This window comes from Carassius auratus, chromosome 10 (assembly GCF_003368295.1).
Source record: "Carassius auratus strain Wakin chromosome 10, ASM336829v1, whole genome shotgun sequence".
Taxonomy (NCBI): domain Eukaryota; kingdom Metazoa; phylum Chordata; class Actinopteri; order Cypriniformes; family Cyprinidae; genus Carassius; species Carassius auratus.
In genome coordinates, this window is record NC_039252.1 from 11,110,218 (window position 1) to 11,137,617 (window position 27,400).

A 27,400-nucleotide genomic window follows, 5' to 3' on the forward strand; every position below is an offset into this window, starting at 1 on the left:
AAATTAAGATTTTTGTCCCCATGTGCAGTGGCAAACTGTAGTCTGGCTTTTTTATGGTTGTTTTGAAGTAATGGTTTTCTCCTCCCAGAGTAACCTTTTAGCTCATGGTGGTACAGGACTCATTTTACTGTGGATAATGACACGGTCTTACCAGTTTCAGCTATCATCTTTACAAGGTCTTTTGCTGTTGTCCTGGGGTTGATTCGCACAGTTCGCACCAAAAAACGTTCCTCTCTGGGACTCAGAATCCGTCTCCTTCCTGAGCGGTATGATGGTTGTACATTCCCATGTTTTTTATACTTGCGTATTATTGTCTGAACAGATGAACGTGGGACTTTCAGGCATCTGGAAGGATGAGCCACACTTGTGGAGGTCCACAATTCTTTTCCTGATGTCTTGGTTGATTTCTCTTGATTTTCTCATGATGTCAAAGAAAGAGGCTCTGTGTTTAAGGTGTGCCTTTATATGCATCCACAGGTGTGCCACCAATTAACTCAAATGGAATCAATTAACCTATCAGAAGGTTCTAAAGCTCAGAATGGTATCATCTGGAGTTTTCTTTTTTGTTTAAAGACACATTAAACTTAGTGTATGTATACTTCTGATTTTGATGAAAGTGATAAAAAAATACATAAAAGTACTCCCTCGCTCAATTCTGACATTTAACAAATGCAAAAAATATGTTCATATTTATTGACCTAAAACAGAAAAAGTTTACTCTGATTTAATGTATGACAGTAAACAAATAAAAGTTTGTGTGTTTTTTTCTTAAGTGTATGTAAATATCTGGTTTCAACTGTAGCTTTAAAAATGCATTTAAAATGAATATATGAACGACGCTGGTCACAAGTAAGTTGGGAAATGTTTCTGACTGACTTTTTCTTCTGACAAACATACCGTGACGCAGACGACAGGGTATCCAGCGGGTGGGTGGGCATTTTCTTTGGTTCGTCTGACAACATCGTAATGCAGCAGTGACACGACATGAGGCAGTGAAGGGAACGTGACATCAGCCATACTGTTGGTCTCTTCTATGTACACTATGGCTTTAGCCATCTGCCAATACGAGAGACATAGATTTTCAATTTACATCAACTGTGTATTAAACTCCAGATACGTACCACTGGGAATATGTAGTACCTGGATTTCAGCAACCATGTTCTCGTCTGGTTTCAGATGGACAGTGAAGGCCTCTCTCATCTCTCTTACGCCATCAAACAAAACCTCCACTTCCACTACATGCTCGATCTCATCAGCTTTAAACTCAACATCTGCACGCACACACACAAAATAAATGATTACATCCACTAAAAGATAAACGCATCCTAACATTTCTCCTCCTAAATGCTTCCACACCTGATTGCATTTGTCATTTGCATCCTGAACTCTATATAACCTGATGTAGAGAGGAAATGCATGCATGTGGAAGCAGCTTGGAGCCACCTGCCAGTCTACAAAGGATAATTAGATACGGCATATTCCGAATGCAAATGACCCGTTCTGGCCTCCAGAAGCCTCACCGAGGGAGATGGGATGGTAGTCTTCTCCAGATATGGCAGAGCCGTCTTTCGTGTGCACCCTCACCAGGGACACTTTCGAAGTGTCTCCCGTCCTGCGGATAGGGATCTTCACCAACGTCATCTGCCCTGACTCTTTTGGCTCACTAACACTGAACTTTGTCTCGGCAAACTTGATGATGGGCTCTGAGAGAGGAGGATGAGAAGACAGATGAGGATTGAGAAGTTTTTGTGCATTAAAAGATTCTTAGCTGAAAGAGAATCTGTTCAGTCAGTTTACTGGAGTTTGACCCGAGTTCTAGAAATCTGAACCTAAATGTCAGGTATTTATTATTTCACGTATATCAGATGATAAAAATGTTTTTGTTTCTTTCTTACTGTCAGTGTTGTCCTTGATCTTGATGAGCGTTTCGTTCTGGTTGCCTATAGACGCTCCGTACGGCGAGTCGCTCTTCGCGCTCCCCAGAACCAGCCTCAGTTCCTCCTCCTCCTCATGAATCAAATCATCCACCAGCTTCAGCACACAGGGTTTTTCAGACTCACCTGAGGACCAAAACATGGACACCAAAGTCTGAAAATATTTATTCACCATTCAAAAAAAAAACCGAAACTGACAACATTGTGCAATTAAACAAGGCATGACTTCCTTTTTGATCAAATATTTATGTCACTCATTAATGTTTATTTATTCAGTTGTATTTCCCCATTTCACATCCTAGCTTAGAGGATCATCACTCGCATATTTTCCTTGAATTTGGCCAAATAAAGAGAAGTGTGTGATTGTTTTAACTGCTTAACTTAAGTTTAATACACTTACATATTTGTTAGTTTATTTGTCTTTAGTCATTCATTACTTTGCTCATTAATTTGTATATCCAGTCATTCATTTAGTTGTTTATTTGTTTAGATGATTTTTTCTCATTCATTAATTTCTTTGTGTTCAATCTTTTACTCCGTTGTATTCCCCCAATCCAAATGCAAACTTACAAAATGAACCATAACTTGCATATTTCACATGAATTTGAGGTTAATAGAGGTTAAGTGAGTAATTAAAATGTTTAATTCACTCACCTATTTGTTAGTTTATTTGTTCATTCATTTACTCAATCATTTATCTGTCCATCATTGCTTCCTTTGTTCATTCATTTGTTTATTATTTATTGCTTTTTTATCAGTTAATTTGTTTCGTTTGTTCTTTCATTCATTAACTTCATTTTTGTCCATTAATTCATGCATTCCTTCATTCATTTGTTCGTTGATTTATGAATTAGTTCATTATGTTTGTTCATTCATTAATAAATCTGTTCATTGTTGGTTTATTTGTTCATTCATTCATTTCATTTGTTTGCTTGTTAATTCACGCATTCAGTTATTTATTTGTTTGTTCATTTATTAATTTGTTCATTGTTTGTTCATTCATTGATAAATGCATTGCTCATTAATTTGTTCATTTATTCTTATCATGTGTTTGTTCATTAATTTATTCGTTTGTTGGTTCAATTATTCATTTGTTCGTTCCACTTCCCATCTCAAGTAAAAGGCTATTTACCGGGCAAGAAGGTTATGATGGATGTGTCAGTGTTGGGTCTCTCGTCAAAGTCGGACACCACCTGTGCAGAGCCCTGCCGGGTGTAGCAGCGTACAGTGGACTTGTGTCTGATGTCTCCGCTTCGGTGTACCATCGCGGTGATGTGACCTTCACTCTCCTCTGCAGTCATCACAGTCTGTTTAAACTGCACTTTTGGCACTGAAGAAAGAGAACAAACAAATCCAAACGCTCGAATACAACAGTCCATCTCCACATCAAGGACAAAACTAGTAACAACTGGGTCATTCACGCAGTGGGTGACAGACAAGTCTATGAAAAAGTGTATTCATGTGTCACAGTCACAATTTTGTGAGAAAAAATGTAAATATTCACAGTCTGAAATGGAGTCGTTGATAAAGATCGTGACTTTCGCTGGCTCTCCCAGAATTCCATTGGAGGGCATCCGGAGAATAAGCTCAAATCTCTCTGTCCCTTCCAGAACAGGCTGGCCTAGGTCGTCCAGGATGGTGACCCAGACCGTCTGCATGCTCACACCCGGAGCAAACTCCAAGTTTCTGCTGATTCCCACGTAGTCCACCCCCGCTGCAGATGAACACACAGAAAAAGGCTAAGGTCAGACGATATTTAACTGCAGAATCATAGGATCCTCACTTTCCATTAATCCTCTCTCAGAGAGACTGCTGTTTCGGCTTTTTTCTTTTTGAGAAATCGATGTACAGTATAGAGCTTATAGCTTAAGTTTGGTTTGACTGCACAGGGGACTCGGATGAACAGAGATTTTTTTTTTTAATTTCAGCTTTGCTGAGTGCTCCAAGCTGCATATTTGATGCCAAACGTCACTTGTTCAAGGACTTGGCTGTAATTTTTAATAATGCTGTTTGATAACTCTCACAATGCTGAAATACCCTTGTCATTCTAGTTTGTGTCCTGGGGATGGGCAATATTTTAAAAGAAGATGATGATAATGAGATAATGAGTTTTTTCAATTTTTTTATTTATTGATTGACTGATTTTTTTTTACAAATTTTTGGCATCTATATTTTCCAAAACAAGTCAGGTTTTCTCTACCAAAAAAAAATATTATATTTTCTTTGCTTGGCCATTAATTAAAATGAACTCTACATCTAAATGTCCTCTGTTATGATTGCATATTGCATGAAATGAGTAACAATGCTGGTTCAGGATGGAAGGAAAGATGGATTATTGGGAAAATCAAATGGTATCACACACCTTCAGCAGAAACCGGGTCTGTTTTGCGAGACCTCACAGTGACCATAGCTTTTTTAGAAAGATCCGTCCCTGTCCTCCACACACGGATTTCAACATGGCCGTCGCTCTCATCGACGTTATACTCCTGATTGCCAAAATAGAACACAGGAGCTGTGGGGGAAAATAAGCCAAAAAGATAAACATAACTTACGTGAATAATGAATTTCAATTATTAGATTTTTTTTACATGAATGTTACAGTCATTTGAAACATTATCCATTTTCTATATTTAACTGCTATGTTAAATTCTCTTTTATATTGTTTATTGTTATCTTATAATATTCCTTTATAACTAAACATAACTTCAATATTTTTTCTTTTGAAGGATATGAAAATATGTAAGCCTGTAAAATCCAATTAAATACAAATTCAAGAGTTTCACTGTTAATGTTCGCAGTTACACAAGTGCGATGTAAAACCAGTTTAAAAAGTGTTTTATAGCAGAACATAACTAAGAAAAAAGTTTCATTCATTACAGAATGTTAATAACTTTTCCAGCCATGACCTTTAAGGTTTTATTATCAGATGTATATTCCGTGACCACACGAACCCTGTTGATTGCAGATATTGAAATTATAATACATGTAGCAACCCTCGAAATCAAACTTCCTCCCTCCTTTTTTATTCTGTGACACACCAGAACACCTTATTATTTACATTTAACAGTAGAGACAAACCTTTGAATAAATCAACCTCCTACCAAGTAATGAAAGCTGTATGCCGGCTGAAACCAGCTCTGTTTCATAACCTCCAGCTCCACCACTGTTCAGTTTGCCGTCTGAACGCTGGTTTCTATGACAACAAACTGACACCTTATATGGACGTTTGAGTTTCTCTCTCACCCGTGGCGTCTAAGAGCAGAGGTCCCTGGGAGAAGATTCAACAGCTGTCATCTCACATTATCTATAGGAAGCCACTTACAAAGAAAAGCCTGTAACCTCTCTGTTCAGAACACACTCCAAACATAAGATCAGGTCACAAATTGCAGGGTTTAATCTGAATAATAATAAAAGGTATAAATAGCAATAATACATGCCCTGAACTAAGATTCTGTGGATGTTTCTATAGATTTCTGATAACTAACAGACCAAAACATTTTTTTTCTTTCTTTCTTTTTTGACAGCCGTCGGCGTATTAAAAAATAATTTTCATAATTGAAACAAAGGTAAAATATAAATATCAAATGAAAATTAGAAATTTTGACTTGGCAAGTTAGAAGACTATAAAATAATTTAAATAAAAATGAATGCTATATAAAAGCTTGTTTCTGCCGTCGAATAAAGATAACTGACTTTTTAATCTCAATTCTGTTTTTTTTCTTCTTGCAATTACGAGTTTACATTTTGCAATTCTGACTTTTTTCTCAGAATTGCTTGATCTAAACTTACAATTCAGTCCTTAGATCACTCAATTCTGAGAAAAATGTCAGAATCTGACATTTTCACGCAGTTTTGAGAAAAAAGTCAGAATCCCAAATTTAGATCACGCAATTCTGAGATAAAAAGCAATGATTACCTTTTAAATTTTTTAATCAGTGACCGAAACAGGCTTCCAACTACACAGAAATATAAATAAAAATTACAAATTAAAGTGACTGAAAGCATAACTGAAAATATAAAATAATAGCAATTATATTAATACATTATTTAGTTAAATTAAATGAATAGATTCAATGGATTCTGGCTCATGTAAACAAAAGGTTTGCAACCACTGTTCTATCCTACTATTATTATTAGAGTCAAAATATGCAATTAGAAGTCATTTCTGCATGTCAGTGCTTGACTATTTAAAACACGGACATGACAGTGAGATAGTGAATCCTTCACATTTTCTTGTAATGGCCTAACAAGTATTGTGAGTGATTTCAAGGGTGTTGCTATTTGGTTACGAAGGCATTCTGAACATTTGTTGCCATGTTGTTGCAAGGTGAACTCTTACTGGACCAAGTCTCTAAAACATTCTGGTCCCTAGATACAGCTTGAGACATTTGTTTTAAGCACAAACATGATTTCAGTATAAAATTGAAAGTATAATATTCATGGCTAAGATGTTTTGAAATGATTCAATTGTTAAAAACGAGGGGAAGCATTAAAAAATAATTAGCGTGTTGAAATATTCACAGCCGCACAAAGGGTGAAGCTGAAGGTTAAAGCCCCTCGGGGTAAAATCTCATGCTGCATTATATTTTGATACACAGGCGGAAGCTTCAAGCAAACCCATTTCAGGACTTATCACAGCATACATGAACTGTGCTGAATCATCCGAGCGTTCTCATACTCAGTAGGGCTAATGAGGGATGATTCATGTGCAAAGCAGATGAATGACGGCATCTGCACCACAGAGAGCAAACTTGCAAAAGATTCAGTTTTATGAAGAAGATACTATTAGACAAAGCTGCAAATTATCAAGTCCATATGGATATAGGCACACAGGGATAATTCATATCCAGGTGTCCAAACAAACAGTTTCAATAAGACCGCACAGTTAGATTCATACTCCAACTATCAAAAGTAGCTTGTGTTCATACAAAACATTCATTATATTAGCAAATATTTGCGGCTATCTCCCCCGAGATGTCCCGTTCCAATCAAAACCTCAGCACGTTACATCTGTTTCCAGGAGCCTGTTGTCGGCCACGATTCTGTCAGAGCTTTTTAAAGCATCAGGTGACGGATAAAATGTCTGTGTTCTTCGATTCTGGAAACTCATGTTTGAACTCGCTAGTTCGTCTGTCGGCAGCATGGAGTGCGGATGGGTTTATGCAGTTTTGACAGCTTTGTGAAACATCTTTCAGAAAACGGAGTAGGAAAAGGAGGTGGGAACCATTGAGACTTGTGCAGTATTTAGTTGTATCTGTCAAAAACTGAAGCTATTTTTACACTTCAAGGGAAAATAAGATTAGAAATTACTGTTAACTAGGAACTGATTCTGAAAGGAGACATCAAAAACGTGTTTTTGGCATGAAGAATATTTCTTTGTGACATTCTTGCATATTAAGCATAGCTGAGCTGTAGGACTTGTAGTGAAAGCATAGAAAGGTAAGAAAAACATAATCAAAGTAGTCCATGTGTCATTAGAGGGTCAGTTAGAATTTGTTGAAGCATCGAAAATACATTTTGGTCCAAAAATAGCAAAAACAACGACTTTATTCAGCATTGTCTTCTCTTCCGTGTCTGTTGTGAACGCGTGTTCACTGCAGTGTAGTGATATCAGGTTCGCGAACGAATCATTCGATGTAACCGGATCTTCTTGAACCAGTTCACCAAATCGGACTGAATCATTTTAAACGGTTCGCATCTCCAATACGCATTAATCCACGAATGACTTAAGCTGTTAACTTTTTTAATGTGGCTGACACTCCCTCTGAATTAAAACAAACCAATATCCCGGAGTAATGCATGCACTCAAACAGTACACTGACTGAACTGCTGTGAAGAGAGAACTGAAGATGAACACCGAGCCGAGCCAGATAACGAACAAAAGACTGACTTGTTCTCGAGTCAAGAACCGTTTCTGTCAGACGCGTCCGATTCGAGAACTGATGAGCTGATGATACTGAGCATGTGTGATTCAGCGTCTGAACCGAACTGATTCTTTTGGTGATTGATCCTGAACTGATTCTGTGCTAATGTTATGAGCGTGGGTAAACCGAAGGCTTGAATCAAGGGCAATCATCGCCAATGACGTCAAGATGAATTGGCGTTCATCTTCAGTTCTCTCTTCACAGCAGTTCAGTCAGTGTACTGTTTGAGTACATTTTTACTCCGTTTGAGTAAAAATTAGTCTGGGATATTGGTTTATTTTAACTTAGAGGAAGTGTCAGCCACATAAAAAAAGTTAAAAGCTTAAGTCATTTGTGGATTAATGCGTATTGGAGACACAGTGAACTGGTTCAAGAAGAATCGGTTACATCGAATGATTCGTTCGCGAACCGGATATCACTACACTGCAGTGAACACGCTCACAACAGACACGGAAGAGAAGACGATGCTGAATAAAGTTGTAGTTTTTGCTATTTTTGGACCAAAATGTATTTTCGATGCTTTAAAAAATTCTAACTGACCCTCTAATGACACATGGACTACTTTGATGATGTTTCTCTTACCTTTCTGGACATGGACAGTATACCGTACACACAGCTTCAATGGAGGGACGGAGAGCTCTCGGACTAAATCTAAAATATCTTAAACTGTGTTCCAAAAGATAAACGGAGGTCTCATGGGTTTGGAACGACATGAGGGTAAGTTATTAATGACATAATTTTCATTTTTGAAACCGCTGCAAAACACACACAAACAGCTACAAGACATGACAAGTATAAAACAACTACTGTATGGCACCTTTGAAACATTTTATGTTACAAAATACAAACAAACACGTAGCAGTATGTGAACACTGGTCCACTGTCCACATCTGAACATTAAAGTAAGTATTGATTTAGTCTGGAGCTACACAGGTGGTTTTCTAATGCAGAGGCGGTCTTTATGCCCCGAGGCTTCAACAGCTCTGATTTAGTACTGACAGATTTATGTGAGCAATAACACCTGTGTGTACATTGCACACAATAATTGACAGCACAGGAAACAGCACAAAGCATTTCTTCAGACAGCTGGCTCTCTGATGCTGCAGATACTGCTGACAGAGAATGCCATTTTATCACAGTGTGCAGCAGTTCTTGATGATCTGCATAGGTTTGGTGTGCATCTTCACGCCGTGTTCTGATATCGACGCCCGTGAAAGCTAATGCACGAGGGGGTGATTCAGTGTACATAATGTGAATGTAATACTCATTGACAGTCAGTGCATGCCGAGATGTGTGCTAATATTTGAGTTTCTCTAGACATAAACATTTGTTGTTCTCAGGCTATGAACATCTGTCAAACAGACGCACATGCTGTCAGGCATTAATTTGAAACTAAAGACGGGTGTCTCTGTAGATTTACTTCCTTCAAACAGTTATGTACACCACATGTTCTTGTATTCTCCACCTTCACCTTGGGCTACGCTGTCATACAAATGATGCTGAGCAGAAAGCATCATGTCCAACATCAATCTCTGGCTCTTGGATGGTCTGAGCCTCAGGGGGCACACATACGGACCTCTCACATCCATTCAGCCACCATCTAATGCATACTGCAAACAAAAGAGTGGCTTTCCAAAGACTGAAACAGCACAACGATTTTCAACATTGATAATAATAAAAGTTTCTTGAGCAGCAAATCAGAATATTAGTATAATTTCTAAAGGATCATGTGACACTGAAGACTGGAGTAATGACGCTGAACATTCAGCTTTAACATCACAGGAATAAATCGAATAAAATCTTTAAATACATTAAAATATATATATTTTTAAATCGCAATAATATTTTACAGTATTATTATTTTTGCTGTACTTTTGAATAAACAAATGCACAATGCATAAATGCAGTCTTACAAAAACAAATCTTACTGACACATAATTTTTAATGGTACTGTATATTATATCCCAGATAGCACGATAATGGATAAATTATTTGAAGTGTGCGTTTTTATCAGATTTTTTTTATATGGCATAGTTCATGCATTTCAAAACCAAATATAATATAATATAATATAATATAATATAATATAATATAATAAACACTTTTTTTAGTGTTTTCAAGATAACCTTTAACAAAGCCAGCATGGCATCTTTGAATTCTTTTTCCTATGCAAATATATTGATGAAGTAAAATCTATTTCAGTAACCCTGGCCTAAATGGCACATAAAAACAAAAAACGGTGAATAGTAATTTTTACATATTAATCAGGTGGTCTCATCCTTTTTTAAAAGAGCCAGAACATCCAGCAGTGAGGACCAGATGCTTCACTGGAGTCACTTGTTGTACTCTTTATCTCTGCAGCAAAACATCTCTTCAGTTTTAATCTGCAGTGTGCTCAGTTGCTGCCGGCCAAACAACACTGAGCTCGGCATCCGGGCCATGTTTGTTTTGATGCAGTTCATTAGCTCTCAGAGAGAGACAGCAATACGGAGGGGAACCTCCTGACTCAATCCACCACACGGCTCACAGATTTCCTGAAAAAAGGCAAGAGTATTTTGAAAACTGCTAAACTACCGTCACGCTACTGAAAAGTGTATCATTTTTGACTAGTTTTAGATACTCTCCAGTGGGGTTTCGCTCATACAGAGGCAGCAGCATTCCACTTCTCAGGTTTAGCACACATTCACACAACTGAGAGAGAGTAATTGAGTTTTGGACTGAATTTTCAGCAGTAGTTTTGACCTTCTTTCCTTGCTCGTTGAGATCTTCTCTCCAGCATTCAGAGATAAAATCATTCCTGCATTGCCTGAGGGAGTCAACCTTTGTCTGTTTACCTACCTGCAAACTCCTACCTTATACACTAACACACACACACACATACACACGCACACACTTCCAGTCTTTCTCATTGTCTCTGATGATATGGGGGATGTGTTTTGCTTTACTTTGTCGGAGCTGTGTTTATTTCTCCATCTGCCGTTAACCACTCAACATAAATCTAAATGACATGGAGAACAGCCTAAATTTCACTCGCTTCATTCTGATCCGAAAACTTTGATAAACAGAAAAATAAAAACAGAAATGATACACAACCTACTTGAGCAGCCCAACTAGGGCCACCAGATCAATAATTCATTCGTGTGTATGTGTTAGTGTGTGTACAAGAAAGAAAGAGAGAGACCGAGGAGAACGAGACGAGACAGATTTCGGAGGTATGCACAATTTCATACAGAATTCCATTTTTACTATTCACACTCAGCATTTCACAAGTAGAAAGATTTTTAGAAAAATAACTGTTACCCACATACACAGACTATGTTTCAGCATCTCATCCAAGTGTGTCTCATTTTTAAAATTTAAGCTCAAGTTTCAGTCTCCGCTGACACTGCATTAGAGTCGTAGAGGGCAGAATAGTGTTGCTTCCCACTGTAACATGCCTATGGTTCCTTAAAATGCTGTATGTTTGAGAGAAATCAAGAAATAAATAAGCTTATTTTTTACACAGGATCGTCTCTTTCACAGTTCACGTTTGTGTCAGTTACACTTGTCTTGTAATAGTACACTAACTAAATGATTAAAGCCTTAAGGAACCTCATAGCCTTCATAACATAAATAATCACATCAGGCTGAAACTATTATTCTCATTTGCGGCTCTAACACTGAATTTAAGGAGTGTTTTGCTACTGCAGGATGCTGATTGATGTTCAGGTGGTTTTAGCCCAGATTTACTGATAACGGCTTCAGATAGAGCGAGATAAGATCTAATACCCTTTAGGATATTGTACCATAGACAAGAGGATTGCTCCCGAAAAAAAACTTCAGTAGCCTGAGGTGTATGTGTGCGACGGGTTTTAAAAGGAAGATTAAGACTCGGAAAGACATGCCAAAACAATGCGCCAACAACACCCTCTAATTACACAGTCTCTCTCACACACACACACACACCCTCACACACACAAACACACACTCTTTATGCTTTAATAAACACTATTTGTCAGATATACCGAATGCAGCATGCTCAGCTGAACTTAACTTGATGAAAACTTTCACCTTCGTGTCACATGGGAATTAGCACTAATCCACGTTAAGCATCGATCAGCGCAGGGATTCAGTCGCACAGCGGTATATACACATATGTGCATGTGTAGTTTCCCAGCCGAAGGATGAACTTTATCCCTCCCAGCTCCCTCCTGAGTGCAATTTCACACTTTCTGTCTGAGGTGGGCTGAGCCAGTGGCTCCTATTTTCCTCAGCAAACTTTTGAGAGGTGCCGTAATAACAGCAAAACAGAGATAAAAGAACAAAAATACATTCGCTTTCCGCTGGAAAATAATTAATTCTCTTGCTTTGAGGAAAGAAGGCTTTGGAATAACTCCGCTTTATCTGTGATTTCAGGCCTCATAACGCTGGAGGAAAAAGAGACTCCTTTGCAAACTTCAGCGTTGCCCATTTACATGTGCATTGTGTCTATTCTTGGTTCATCTGCTCGCTGCTGTATGTGCATGAGACACACATAAATTCTGCAGCTATACAAAGCTTTGGAAAAAGATAAATGGTTCTTTAAATATCACTGCGTGTTGAGCTAACAAATACATATCTGTCCTGGCATGATATGGACTATAAATAGCTCTATTTGTATGGTTTACAGACTGAATTTTAAGCAATCATTTTTTTGTTTAAAAAAAATATTCCAGTTTTTATTTGTTACTTTTTGTACTTTTATTGTTTTTGGGGGAAAGGGGAACAGGAAATGACGCGAGCCAGACTCAAACTCACATTTCTCACATAAGCACTACAGCATGAGCACTACACCACTATGCCACAGCACCAACCATGTTTATTATAGAAAGAAATTAATAAAGCCATAAAAACTGGTTCCTTAAAATAAAACTAAAATCACTAAATAATAATATAAATAATAATTAAATAATACAAATATTATGTGTATATACAGTATATAATTTTTCAAATTTGATCATTTCAAATTGGTAATAAAATAACTAAAACTGAAATAATACTAATATAACACTGGCTCCTATAACCCCGTTTATGACACAGAAGTGAGTTTGTTTCTTTCTTTGTTCAGGTCACGTGTATATTATCATCAAATCGTCAATATGACCATCAATATTTCCTGGAGTGAAGATTTCATGTTTACTTTCATTCAAACAAAAGCAAGCAAGCTCTTACCGTCGTCCTGGTCTGGCAGTATGCGGATAAGAGCAGTGGGGTATTCTGGCCCCAGACGGCCTCCCACAGGCATACTGAGGGTCACGTTGAAGCTCTCCTCTCCCTCATACAGTGAGTCATCAATGATCACCACACGACAGTGCTTCTCCGTCTCGTCCTTATCAAAGCGCAGAATGCTGGCCTGCTCCTCTGGACGGGAGATGTAGTCAGAGTAGGACAGAACAGAAGTGGGGACGGTTCCTGTGGCGGAGCCTGCAGCAGCACAGAAAGGACACATGCAGGGAATTCATTCAAATCCACATAAAGCATTTACAGATGCTTCAAAAGGATGCTCCAAAAGAACCTGTAAAGGGATGTCATTCAACATTTCATGTCACTGAACCTCGATTCAAACCCATTTCCTTTTTTTCATGGGACACAAAGTAGAAACACACAAAATGCTGGCTTGGTATGAATGACACTGACAAGAGATTTTTAATTCTACACATGAATAACGCCTTTAGATTGATCTATCCATCTATTAGAAGCTAGTGAGACATGGACATTTTAAACTTGTGTGGAAAGAGCAGCACAAAAGGTTCTTAAGAACCATTTCTGAAATATTTAAACACTTCCTGAATACATTTTAAACCAATTTTCTAAATATTACAGTATAATATATATATATATATATATATATATATATATATATATATATATATATATATATATATATATATATATATATATACAGTATTTTAATCTTTGATCTTTTAAGACTGATAAAAGACCAATTAAAAAATATTATTCAATAGTGAACAGTAACATTTTTGTAGAAATGTGTAAAAAAAGAAAATAAAGCAACATTTTTATTTATTTTATAAAGGCTAATTTGATCATTAAAGATTTTATAATGATACACACACACACACACACACATAGAGTGATTGTTGGTGTAAAAATGAGAGCTTATATCAGGTTGAATATCCTGTGTATTGCACCTTGCTGAGTGTGGCAGACCACCATCAGCTCCTCACTGACGTCTCCTCTCCTGCGCACCGGGATCAGGAGTTCTCCAATATCTTCTTCCACAGCAAAGCTGGCCTGGAGAAAGAACACCGTGGACTCTGTTGAAGGGAAAAAAGATATAGCTCAGTATTATGACTGCTGTTCTGTTATATCAGTCACAGAGGGATTTAGCAGCTCCCTGTCAGAAAGACTATTACCACAGGGCTTTAAAAACACCACAGGCTGTGAACTGATTCTTCAATATATAATTATTTTAAATCACACACATCTATACGGGGTGTGTAATGCACATTTATCCTTCACAAAAGGCAAACATGCATTTTGTATGAGAAAATAGATTTTTCATATTGAGCGCTTCATATTAGGTTTTTAGTGGCCTTTGGAGTCAGCGGCATCGATATCTGTCCATACCAGCTGTGTATTGCGTTGTGTTGCAGAGTAAACCGTCTGGCTGAGTGGGAGCTTGTTCAGGCATCGCTATTTTCAAATACCGCAGGTCAGGTCTGAGTCAACATGTAAACTATATTTTTATAGCACTGAAAGAAAAAGGAGGGAGAAAAATGCTCTAGCCAGAGATGGAAAATCAATAGAAAAGACATAGCTAGTGAAAGGCTGGTGATGTTTCTGAAATGGAGCCGCAGAGGGACCAATAAAAAAAAACAAAGGGTGCTTTTTGCGTGGCCTGTCCTGCCCCAGATCCTTCTATGCAATTATACATGATCCTTTGCAAACAGCTCCACTCATCAATCTGCAAGCGGTCATTTAGTACCAAGGGAGAGTGAAGGTGTTCAAATAATAGGTAAAGAAGCAAACAGTAAAGAAGAAAACATTTAGACCATTGCACTTTCATTGACAGCTTTGAAAGATGAAAAATTTTATACACCTGGTGTTCCAGGACTTTGAAACAATATTATATTCATAAATTTTGTGCACTGAATTTAACTGTGAATTATAATGGGCCAGTTTTTTTATACATAGTTTAAATTATTACAGTAGTTATTGATGCACAACCCTTTTACTCATGTCATTATAAGAAAAAATATTAAATATTTATGGGGAATATTATATAGAAAATAAACTATTAAAAATTGGTCTAAAACTGGCTAGACTCCACTGAATTTCAGCTTAATTTAGGCTAAATCTACAACCTGTTACTTGCAGTTCAGTAAAAAAAAATATATATATATTTTATTCCAAATATAATTTTACATTTTTCTTCTCCTTACTCATGTTTATTTAATGTATATTGCTAGAAAACAGCATAAAATCAACGATTATCACATTTGCAACCGTTACTTGCAATTTTAGTTTTTCTAGATATATTTTTTAAAACAATTGTCTCTACTTTTGTTTATTTAATGTATATTGCTAGAACAACATCAGATCAACTGTTTTAATCTGTATTCAGATACGCTAGCATGAAATTACGCTAGATACGCTAGCATGGTAACGGGGTTTTAAAAATAGAATAGAATAGAACTATTTGAAGTGGTTTGACATCCTGAGTTTGATGACTAAGATTTTCTGAAGGTTAAAGACCTATTTTCCCCATTTGTTCTCAAAAAGATAAAGAAAAAAAGACTAAAATTACTATCTTTACTAGCCATTTACCCATCCCAGATTTCAATTATATGACACTGGCAAGAGAGCGTGAACTTGAAAACTAAATATTCTCTGCAAAACCAGAATGTTTTCCACTTTTTAGTCTCTGAGCGTTGTACAGAGTGACTACTCTCATGATGCAGCCAACAAGACTCAAACGCTGGCTGTGAGAAAAGAATAACAATGAGGTGAATCTATGCAGCCTCTCAGGTATAAGGCTTACGTATTTAGACCGTCTCTTACCCTCACACAGGAAACTCTCATGCATGAGGGGCCAAAATAATGACCTTGTTTTGTAAGGATCCAAAACAAGGCCGATGAGAAAGTTAAATCCTGTGCATTTATATTCAGCTTCTTGGTACAGTCCTCTGCAGATATGCGGTTGAATATGAATTATATAGGATAGCGTGGCATAGACAAGTTTTTTTTGTTGCATACGTGTCAATCATAACACATTATTTATATAGTATTTTCTAAACTCACTTAAAATAGCTGTTTTTGTTAAATACACTGTCAAAAGAATACATTTAAAGATTTTTAAAGCAGATTATAAATCTTACAAATACATTTTTGGGAGTAAATCATCACAAAATTAACCAATAAATAAAATAAAAACTATTAAAATCAATTTTTTTTCTTAGTTAGCATTATTGTTTTCCAGTAAAAAAAAAATAATTGCCCTTAAACAAGATAAAACTATTGAGAAGCAAAACTAAACAAGATCCAGATCAATATCAACCATACATATCGTCCATCCATCCATTTATCTATCTATATTTAGTCCATCCGATTCATCTTCCTATTCATACATACAATATTATTCATCCATCTATCCATGCATCAATATCCATACAGTATATCCATCTGCAATTAATTTTTTCTTGTTTTAAGCATACGCGAATCTAGCTTAAATTTAGTGTGGTTTTTACTTAAAACAAGAAAATTACGTTTAAATCATTTATTTTTTAATATACTTAAAATTACTTAATTCAATTTTCAATTTGAGTTACTTGAAAACAAAGCACAGTTTTGCTTTCCAAGCTTCTCTTTTTATGAAGATATAAAGCATCTCTACAGTGTAGATTTCTTGACCTTTTCAATTCACGCCATCTTTAAAATGAAATATTTCAGTGTTCACTCAAGGAAAGCTACAGCCATTTTAAACCTTCATTAAACCCATTTCCAACATAAGACATTAAAACCAGAAAGCAAAGTCGAAGTAAGCATCTTTAAAAATGCCTTTCCAGCCTCTGTTCTTCCTTTATTGCTCCTTACACTAATGAGCAGTGAAAGGTTCTGGCTGTAAAGCAGGAAGCTTGTCACATCGCAGCCGTCCCAGTCACAGATGTGCCTCCAGATGCAGGCTTTTGTCTGATCCCGCAGGTCGGTGTAAGCCATCATGTGTGAACGGCTCTGTGGCAACTGGGTCAGACAGGTCTCTGACGGCCCCAGTTGGAAAAAAACACCTCCCTCTCGCATTCAAATATTAATGCGCGAGAAGGGCGACCTCACACTGCCACACACACATAAACCCTAAAAGGACAATTAACCTGAAAGGAAAAAAACAGCACGTGGAGCAACAGGACGGCAGCATGCCGACCAGCCCATCTACCCTCCCTCTCGCCATTAGAAAGAGCAGCCAGACTCCGTCATGTTAAGCCTCCCATGGGGCATTAACCTCAGCAAACAAACCCCACCGTTAGACTGATAATTAGCTCACTGGGGAAGCAGTGCAGTTTTCTTTCTTTTTTTTTCTAAGGAGAAATAACTTCTGCAAAGATAGCGAGGCTTAAGTAAAATTCAGATGGAAACTATCGCAGCGTTTGGGATTATAGATGAAAATTTTTATTATCCAGGGACCCTGAGGAGGCGATAAAGACAAAAACACACAGAATAAAACAACTTAAGCCTCCGGTTATTCGCGCTGCACATCTAAATACGCCGGTAATTGTGAGAATATGAGATGATGTCGTGATGATGAACAGGCAAATAATTCCGTAACGGCTCTCGGCGAGAAAACCCAAAACAGACAGTGTGAGACAAACGGGGTTTGATCAACACCCTGACAAAGCTGTATTTTGTAATGAGAGCTGCTTGGAAAGGGTTTGTGCGCGGCTGTCTCATTACAGCTTTCTGATGCCTCTCGGTTTGGGTTCTCGCAGATAAAAGTGTGGCGCCCCCTTCAAAATGACCCCTCAAAACCTACGCGACTAACTTTCATATGCGAACGATTTAATTACAGAGGGAGCCGGCGCAGACTTGTCAAAGCTTTCTCAAACGCCGGTCGATAATTTACATTTATAGACGAAACGCTTTCAAGACAAGAATTCCAGATGAAAAGGCGGCCGCCGAAACGCGGGGGTGGGCGGTGCACTGGAAGCTCACAGGTAGGAAGAAATATAAAAAGCTAAGATAATTGAGGTCCACTAAAAGAGAGAAAAAGGCATCTGCAGTCTAGAGATAAGGTTTGTGTTTTTATCTGCAACACTGAACATTTTTGAAAATAACATAGCTTGGGATGTTTTTAGCAGCTTTGTTGTGTTTTTGCTCTCTTGAACATCCTGCCTGCCTCTGACTCACTCACATCTTCACCAGATGTAATTGGGGTTTGGTATATTGAGCGGCTGAAGCGCTGATGTTTGAATATTTTTGAAAAATTAAATGGGTCTGAAAAAGGACTCTGATCTTATATAAGATCGCGCTACACATCTAAATACGCAGGCAATTGTGAGAATATGAGATGATGTCATGATGATGAACAGGCAAATAATTCCATCACAGCTCTCGGCAAGAAAACCCAAAACACACAGTGTGAGACAAATACATAAGTATGTGTTCAAAAAGCCAATGTGCATCATCAGATAAAACATATGATGAACACCACTGTTTGGAATTTTTGGTGTTTGGACAATTTTTACAATGAGTTTCATACAAGTCTGTGACTGATGTGTGTGATCTATCAAACATCAGTCATAGAACATAATAGGTTTATGAATAAATTCTAATTCTATTTTATGGCTGTTACTTCATTGCATTGCTTAGTTAGAATTCAATTGAAAAATCAGTTCTCTGAATACCATCTGAATTCTGTGGAACACAAAAAAACTGAGTTTTTGTTTAGAATGGACCAAAATGAAAACATTTTGTTTCCAATTCTTGTTTTAATCACCCAATTCCATTTAGTGACACCAATGGTGCAGAAATGACACATTAGTTGTAAAATATTATATCTGTTTATATTTCTGGTGGGTATGAAAATATAAACTTAATCTTTTGTAAAAAATTAAGGGTGTTTATACTAGAAGTTTGATTCTCTTGATTCTTTTAGTCCCTGCCAAAAGAGAAAATCATATGGTTACCCTGTTGAAAAAAAAAGCTTATGCTGGTTAGGTATGTTTTGATGCTGGTTTATGCTGGTCCTTTTCTGGTAAAGGGCCAGCAAAAGACCAGCTCAAATCACCAAACGACCAGCATAAACCAGCATCCAAGCGTCAAAACATACCTAACCAGCATATGCTGTTTTTTTTTCAGCAGGATAGTCCTGGTTCACTTAGCATTAAAACTGTCACTTTTAACACTGAAGCTAAAGATACAAAACACAAGACATTAGCAAATGGTAACAACCTAACTGGACAAATTTTATTGACGTGACCTCACTAGGGGTGACCCATAATAGTCGATGAATCGATGATTTGTTTTGAGGAGGCTGATTCGACTACCAATCTATACCAATCGAATATTCGCGGGGTGTTATTGATTATGACATTTTCACTATATGGGGGAGCTCAAATGTCTGATTTCACATAGAACTACTCCCAATAAGTTAATATACAGCCTATTATGATAAAGCTGTAAGAATCTGAAAAGAAAGAAGCTTCAAATTAATATTTTAAAATGCGTGAATAAATCCAACCACCCTTATAGATTTATGTTTCAGTTTCCATAATCCATGACCGACAGAGGAGAATCTTGGCGGCAGGGATTTAAAACTCAAACTGACTCAAAAAGACTCAAACTGACACGGGCAGAGACTGGATTTTTTGAACAGGTAGGGTACAAGCGATTTTAAAACATTTCAGTCGGTGTAAATATATCATGGATATATTATTTACCTGATAGAAAATGTGTTTGGTTTTGAGACAAGCACTTAACTGTAGTACTACAGTGATATCTCTTCAGCGCACAGCGCGAGCAGGTCAAACTACAAAGCAGAATATTAATAACTATGACTGGGAATGTTATATTCATCCTACTATAATGAGAAGACCTGTACTCAATTGTAATGTGCAACAAAGCTCATATGACGTGAAGACTTCAATATTCGGGCCTTTTTAGGGACATGCATTGTGACATCATGTCCTGTTTTTGGTTCCTTTAGATGTTTTTGGACTATGTTGCACTAATTTTTCAGTAAAACAGCACCAGAGTTTATCAGCTTGTGTGGTGCACACCGAAGAATCAGAAGACAGCGTTCACACTTTTTCAAATGAAACTCACCACAAATCTTACCACAGTTTGTTTTAATCAAACCAAACCTGTCAAGTGTAAATGTCTTAAGAATTTGATCATTGTTACATGCTTCTCAGAAAATGCTTGGTGAACTTCTATTGGACTTACCATCACCTGGATCCACAATCTCAACTGTGGCTATTGCTGGTGACTCCAAAACAGCCATCACTGGCTCCGTCAGGATGATCTGGAATGTCTCCGACTGCTCGTATTTCCCATCAGAGAGAAGCCTCACTTTCCATGTGGCTATGGTTTGACCGGGGTTAAACTGCACCTGCTTCTGCGATTTTCCCAGGAAATCCTTCTCCTTCTCGGCTCTGCCATCCAAAGTACCAATCCCTTAAAAAACACAATATAACAATCTTGACAAAGTTTCCTGACTTCATATCTCCAGCCTCCAGATGTGTCAATACTCATGACTTTGAGAATGATCTACTCAAAGAAGCTTATTATGAAATTTATGAGCAGGGATTAGCTAAGTCTGCACTTTCCAGATTTATAAAGATCAAGCACAACAGCACAGGCATCTACGCACTATCGACGCCATACATAAAGAGATGCAGGGGTCTGATACTCCGAGGCTAAGATGTAGGAACAAAATCAAGGAGCATGTTGAACTAAAGTACAGCATGTAGACTCAACTTCCTCTCTACTGTAACACTGGTGCGAAGCTGTGATGGGATTCCCTCACAGTGGGAAAACTTGCAGTGAATCTGCCCGGAAGCGTTTGATCTCTGATACATTAAGCAGAGACACTGTCAGGGATCCGTCTGCCAGAACCTCCCAAACAGATGTGAGGAACTGAAGCACCTCAGTATTTCAGATCAATGCTGGATGATCGCTGAGCTTCAATCCATAACACTTAAGCTACTACATGACAGGAAAAGCAAACTGTAGAAAAAAGACTGCAGATAGGGATTTAATTATAAATATTGATTTTTTTTTGTATTGACCCACTAGAAACATTACAAGCATCAAAATTGTACATCAAATTAAACAGAATAAAGGCCATACAATAGGTTTCAGATATCTTAAGCAGTCACAGGCTATTTTCCTACTTAGTAGTGTTACATACAAAATATAATAATTTAATTTAAATTAAATGTAATTTTACTTCAAGTCAGACTCAAATTTATGAATATGTCATGATGAAATATTGATTATATTAAAGGGCATTTAAAAAATAAATATATGTAATGTATGACTGCATCAACAACTTCTACAATTAATTTGTTTCAGATATGAAAGACTGTTCTATATCATATTTAATGCATAAATGATGCCTAAGATTGCGTTCCTTGGGAAATGTAATTTTATCCTTAAAGGTGCCATATGCAAAAATTGAGGTAAAAATATCCATAACATGACCTACACGCATCAAAAGAATGAGAAGAAATAAGGGCGATGATGTCATTAAAAAAATGTCAAGTTATAGTGCTGCAGAGATATCAACCTTTATTAGCATTAGCATTACTAGCCCCGGCCCGACAGGTGTCGTAATACCAGTTTCGGCCATGGGAGGCGGTATGCGGGCAACATAACCACCAGCCAACCTGCAATACACGAATAACTCGCAGGGCGTACCTGAACCTGATGTCAATCGTACAGCCCACTACTTTCAGTTCAGGGAAGAGAGTGGAAGGATAGAGACTTAGGTCTCTGCAGAGCAAAAGTGGGCGTTTATCACCATGTTTAAATACAAAATAAGCATTTGATCTACGTTACAGCGTCTGAGCGCTCACAAATCTTTCTGCAACGTCGTGAGCAGAGCGGCAAGAGCGATTTTTGACGCTCTAGACGCCGGCGGTGTGAACACACAGTTAGGCTTCAGCTATGGCTGTAGTGTTGTTGTGAAAGTAGGGGCGGAGCATAGAGACTATGCCGTTTCTCGTTTGTTACTCTAGAGTGGACCAATTCACTTTATGAGGCATACTGCCCCCATCTGGTATGGAATGTGGAGTATGACTTGATTTTTTTTTGCCAAACATTACAGATGGCACCTTTAAAGATCTTGAAGTAACATTTAAGATCTAAAATCTCCCCAAAAAGAAATTAGAAACATCATGAGCGAAGTATATGTAAGCAATAAGAATATATAAGTACAAAAAAAAAAAATGTAATTAAAATAATTTTATTTCTGTCACACTTAAGCAATGTTGGGTAGGTTACTTTGGAAATGTAATGTGTTACAGATCACAAGTTATCCTATTTAAAATTGAATAAGTAGTGTATCTATTTCAAAGTAATTACTTTTCTACATTTATAATGAACATTTTCAGCTACTGTATTATTAATTCTGAAACATTTAAAGAAGACAAGGTTAATCTTACAGTAGTGCTCAACACTGATTACTGTAAGATTTTTAAATCCTTCATCACTTGAATTGCTAATAACAATTTAATTTTAAAGCACAGCCACCACAAAATCAGACTTTAGCACCTCTTTTTACTCTGCGATCCTTCTGAGGTTAAACATAGATTTAAAATCATAATATAGTTTAATGGATATGATACTGTTTTTGAAATCAAATCCTTGCATAGCTACTGTATGACAGGATAAAACAACACTGGCATCTAACAATGCTTTAGGGGAAAAAGGTCTTTAAAAAAAAATCTTAAAATACAAAGCATATACATAAACCCAAATCAAAATTAAAAGTTATCAAATAAGCATGTGTCCTTTTCTGTGTCCTAAACTCCTGAAACATTGATGTCTCATATTTTATAGTCATCAATGCAATTTCATTCATCAAAGAAATCAATCAAATCTGCATGTGTGAAAATATTCAGATGCAACCCCCTTTATAATTGTTAACATTTTCATAAGTAATGGTCATTTACAGTAAATAAAAAAAAATTCTCAGTAACTGTAACAGATTACGGTTACATTTATTTTGTAATTAATTTACGTAACTCCGCTACCAGTACTAGATACTCCAAAACACTGCACTTAAGGGACTGCATTTGAAACCATTTTTTTTGTCAGCGAGACGTTCCCTCGTGGCCATTAGAGGTTATTTAGTTGTAGCTTTCAGCAGAATATAACTTCAGATGGAACAAAAGCCTTCACATGTTCCATCCAACCATGCATGTGAAAAAAAAAATCATCCAAGAAAGCACAGAAAGACAGAAATTGATTGAAAGATATAAGGCGAGTTCAATAAAAAAAAAAAGGAATATATGAGAGAGAGAGAGTTCAATTCCATTTCTCTAACAACAGGGGGGCTCATTCTTACTACAACAAGCGGCATAAGATGCCAGCCACAGTGAGTGAGACAAGAGGAAAAGGAGAGAAAAGGGCCGAGGCAGGCGGGTGTGAAAAAGTAGAAAGCTATATGAGGGGTGGGGGTAGATATGTTTGGCAGAGAGTGCTCCAGGCTCCAAAGAGCACAGAGGCAGATGAAGCCTGATCCCAAACACTCCTCACTGGTTGTGAGCATCACTATCACACTTTTGTTATTACTGGGATGGCTCATCTAAAAATGAAATTCGGACATCATTTTCTCACACTAATGTTATTTGAAACCCATGTGTTTTTTATTTCTTCTGTTAAAGTGTAAAAAAAACTGTAAAAACAGTAATATTGTTAAATATAATTACAAACTGAAATAGCTTTGCTCTATTTGATAGTGTTTTAAAATGTTATTTATTTCTTTGATGGTTACTTTTTCAGCAGCCAATACTTCAGTGCCACATGATCCTAATCATTAATCATTCTAACAAGCTGATTTGATGCCCAAGAAACATGTGTAATATTGTGTAATATTTTTGTGGAAATAGACAATAAAAACTGCATTCATTTCAAATTGAAAAGCCCTGTAACTTCTCGATCACTTACTTTTTAAAGTGTATTACTAAATATTTGAGTATAAGAAGTTTTGTATGGAAAACAACTTTCATGTTTGAAAAAAATGTATATGCAACATATGTAATTCCAGGTTTTAATGTGGCTTAATATAAATTGTATTTTAAATTACCAAAATTACCGCTACAATATATATATTTATATATATTTCTCTCATAATTTTTTTTCTCTTCAGTTGCAAATTTACATCCAAGAATTGCATGATCTAAACTCACAACTGTGAGATATAAAGTCAGACTACCCAGATATAAACTCAGAATTGTGGGATGTAAACTTGCAAATGTGAGAAATATTCAGAATTGCGTAATATAACCTCAAAACTGCGAGAAAGGCAAGAAAAGTCAGAATAGCGAGACATAAGCTTGCAATTCAGACTTTTTTTTTCTTCGCAATTTTTACTTTATAACTTGCCAATGTTAGTTTATGTCTCTGACATCATGAATTGAGATATAACCTAACATTTGTCATAAATTCAATTTCTGAAAAAAAGTTTATCTCGCAACTTTGAGAAATAAAAAAAAACTGAATTGCGAGATGTGCACTCGCAATTGCGTAAAAATGAGATATAAGTTGAAATGACCTTTTTTTTTTTTTTTTTTTTAACTCTGTAGCGGACACAGGCTTCCATAACTTCTTGTAACTTAAGTGGAGCATTTTTATAATGCTGTGAAAGATGTAATGGTTACAAAATTCTAGTGCATGTTCACATAGAAAAACAATGGAAAAGGACCCTATGAGTTTGCACACTATCCACAGCAGGAACAGTAATCAAAAGCAGAAATGAGTAGAATGATTAAGGTCAAAAAGGAGAGGTCTTGATAACCTACCGCCCCCCAGAGACATTTTTATTAACCCGCACTCTAGAAACTCATTATTTACACCCCATATCCTGCTTTTCATTCTGCCCTCCTTCGTTTTCATCTCTATTGTTGCCTTCTGCTCTTCACTTTTTCACATTCTTTCTTTTTAACCTCAACATCCCTTCAAGCCAACATACACACACCACAAATCCGAAACAGCATGAACAAAGACCCATGGTTTCATGAATACTGACCACATGTGGGGCTGAGCTGAGCTGGGTGCAAGGCAAGATAAGCAGGTGTACGCTCAAAAGAGTTCAGACTGTTCTACGGATGTCAGAGAGAGCGAAGGCTTTCATCTCTGACACAAAGAAGCCAAAACCACTTAGAAAAACATCTTTAACAGCTTCCCGTTGATAAGCTTAAATAATAACAGCTCTCACTGTGAACACAGACGCTACTGAATGCTAATCATTCGCCTGTACTGGTGACTTCTTGACAAGTTTAATCAATTCTGGATAGTTTGTTTATCAGCAAAAAATAGGTGATGGCGAATGGAAAATGTATGAAATAAAGTATTATGCTGGCAGAAAATCAAATAAAGAATGACCCAGTGCACTGATACTCACCGACAAAAGACGTTTCACCTAGAAAACCTCTACGTCTGAGGATCACCTCGAGAACTTTGTCCTGCTCATCCACCACATAGTTCGCTTTCTCCAGAGAAACCCAAGCCCAGTTTAGACGAAACTGCTGGTTCTTCAGTTTGTTCCCTCCTGAAAACAACAGTTAAAATGTACACACCCTTATCAGCATTTGAAAGCATAAATAGAGCACTGTAGTGACAATGTCTTTTTCTAGGCCATCCAAGAAGTTCGCATCTCCCTGCTTCGTTTGACAAAAAAACCAAAAGGATTTTTCCACTGGCTTTTGGATTACTGGAGAAAATAGGTTCTATGACCTACAAAAGTTTATGATTCTAACGTTTTTTTTTTACATAATGATAATCTTCAAAAATGAACAAACTTTTATGAATTTTGAAGACTAAACGATTAATCGCAACTAATCGCTTCCAAAATAAAAGTTTTTGTTTACATAATATATGTATGTGTATTGTGTATATTTATTATGCATATTTATGCACACATGCATGCATTATATATATATATATATATATATATATATATATAAACATGTTGTTTATATTTCAATATAAATTATATGAATTATATACACATGTAAATATTTTCAAAATATATACTGTATGGGTGTGTATTTATATATAAATAATAAATGTACACAGTACACACACATTTATTATGTAAATAAAAAACGTTTATTTTAGATGCGATTAATTGCGATTAATCATTTGACAACACTACACAGAAGTAAAAAGCTAAATGTGTAGACTATAAATGAAATACACTATGGTTGCATGACTTTAACGTCACCACTTTCAACTCTCTCAGTCTTTATATGAATGCAACAAATTGTAAAATTTGAGATAGAATAGAGCAAGTATAAATACAATGAGGCTGTAAAAGCAGACTAGTGAGAACATTTGCTTTTCTGTTTGGTGTGATGACTTTAATGACCCAGGCAAACTCTGTAGTCCCATTTTGCCACTAGTTAACTTTAAAAAAAGAGGTATTACTACTTTATGTCATTAAATAAAAAAATATGCTCTTATCAGGCATTCAACCACAAACCCATTCAAAAAAACCACGATGGAACCTGAAGTATAAAAATGCAAACTCATAGGTTACAGGATTCATTCCAGCACTTTGTTTAAATATAAAAAAATATCCATGGAGTAGAGATGTGCAAAACTTAAAAGTCATTATGATTCTGCAGATCTTTTCTGTGGAGTTCTGCATACACATGCTAAAACATTATGAAAATGATCCTCATATAATCGACTCAGAAGGGATTAATTAGTGATCATTTACATCATAACATAATGTACACACCACCAGTTGTTTACTTAAATGGTTTACGGGAAATAACTTTCTCTTATTGCTACATACATATAATTAATCTTATCAGGTTTTATAGCAAACAGCACAATTAACTAGTTTGTGCTACAGAATGGACATGATGAAATATTTATAACTTGTGCATGCTGACTTCACACTTCACAATCCTTGGTGTATCTCACATTATTTGTATCATCCAGATGTTCCTTAATAACCATCATTAGCCACGTTTACATGTACAACTTTTTTTGTCATTCCGATTGACAGATTTGGTGGACTGTTTACATGAGACTCTCTAATCCCATATGGTGTTTACATGTGCCTGTGTTTTTGATTTTGGGACATGCGAAGTAGCCTACAATGACATCAACTACAAAGCACCATAGGAAAAAACGCACGTATTTGCATTAATATTTTAATAACTGCTTGCACTTGCTTGGAATAAACAGACTAATATTTGAATCCCTAGCATTCATTCGAGCGCTCAGTCATGTGTCCAGAACACGATCACATACACACTCGCAGAAATCATTACAGCCAACTGATAATTATATCATCATATTGCCCTCATTTCTTAATGTAATAGCATTAAG

At 36.6% G+C, this 27,400-nt stretch overlaps 1 pseudogene; it reads right to left on the reverse strand.

Moving 5' to 3' along the window:
* LOC113109846 (FRAS1-related extracellular matrix protein 2-like) overlaps positions 1 to 27,400 on the reverse strand; it is a 56,002-nt pseudogene that overhangs the window by 9,370 nt on the left and 19,232 nt on the right.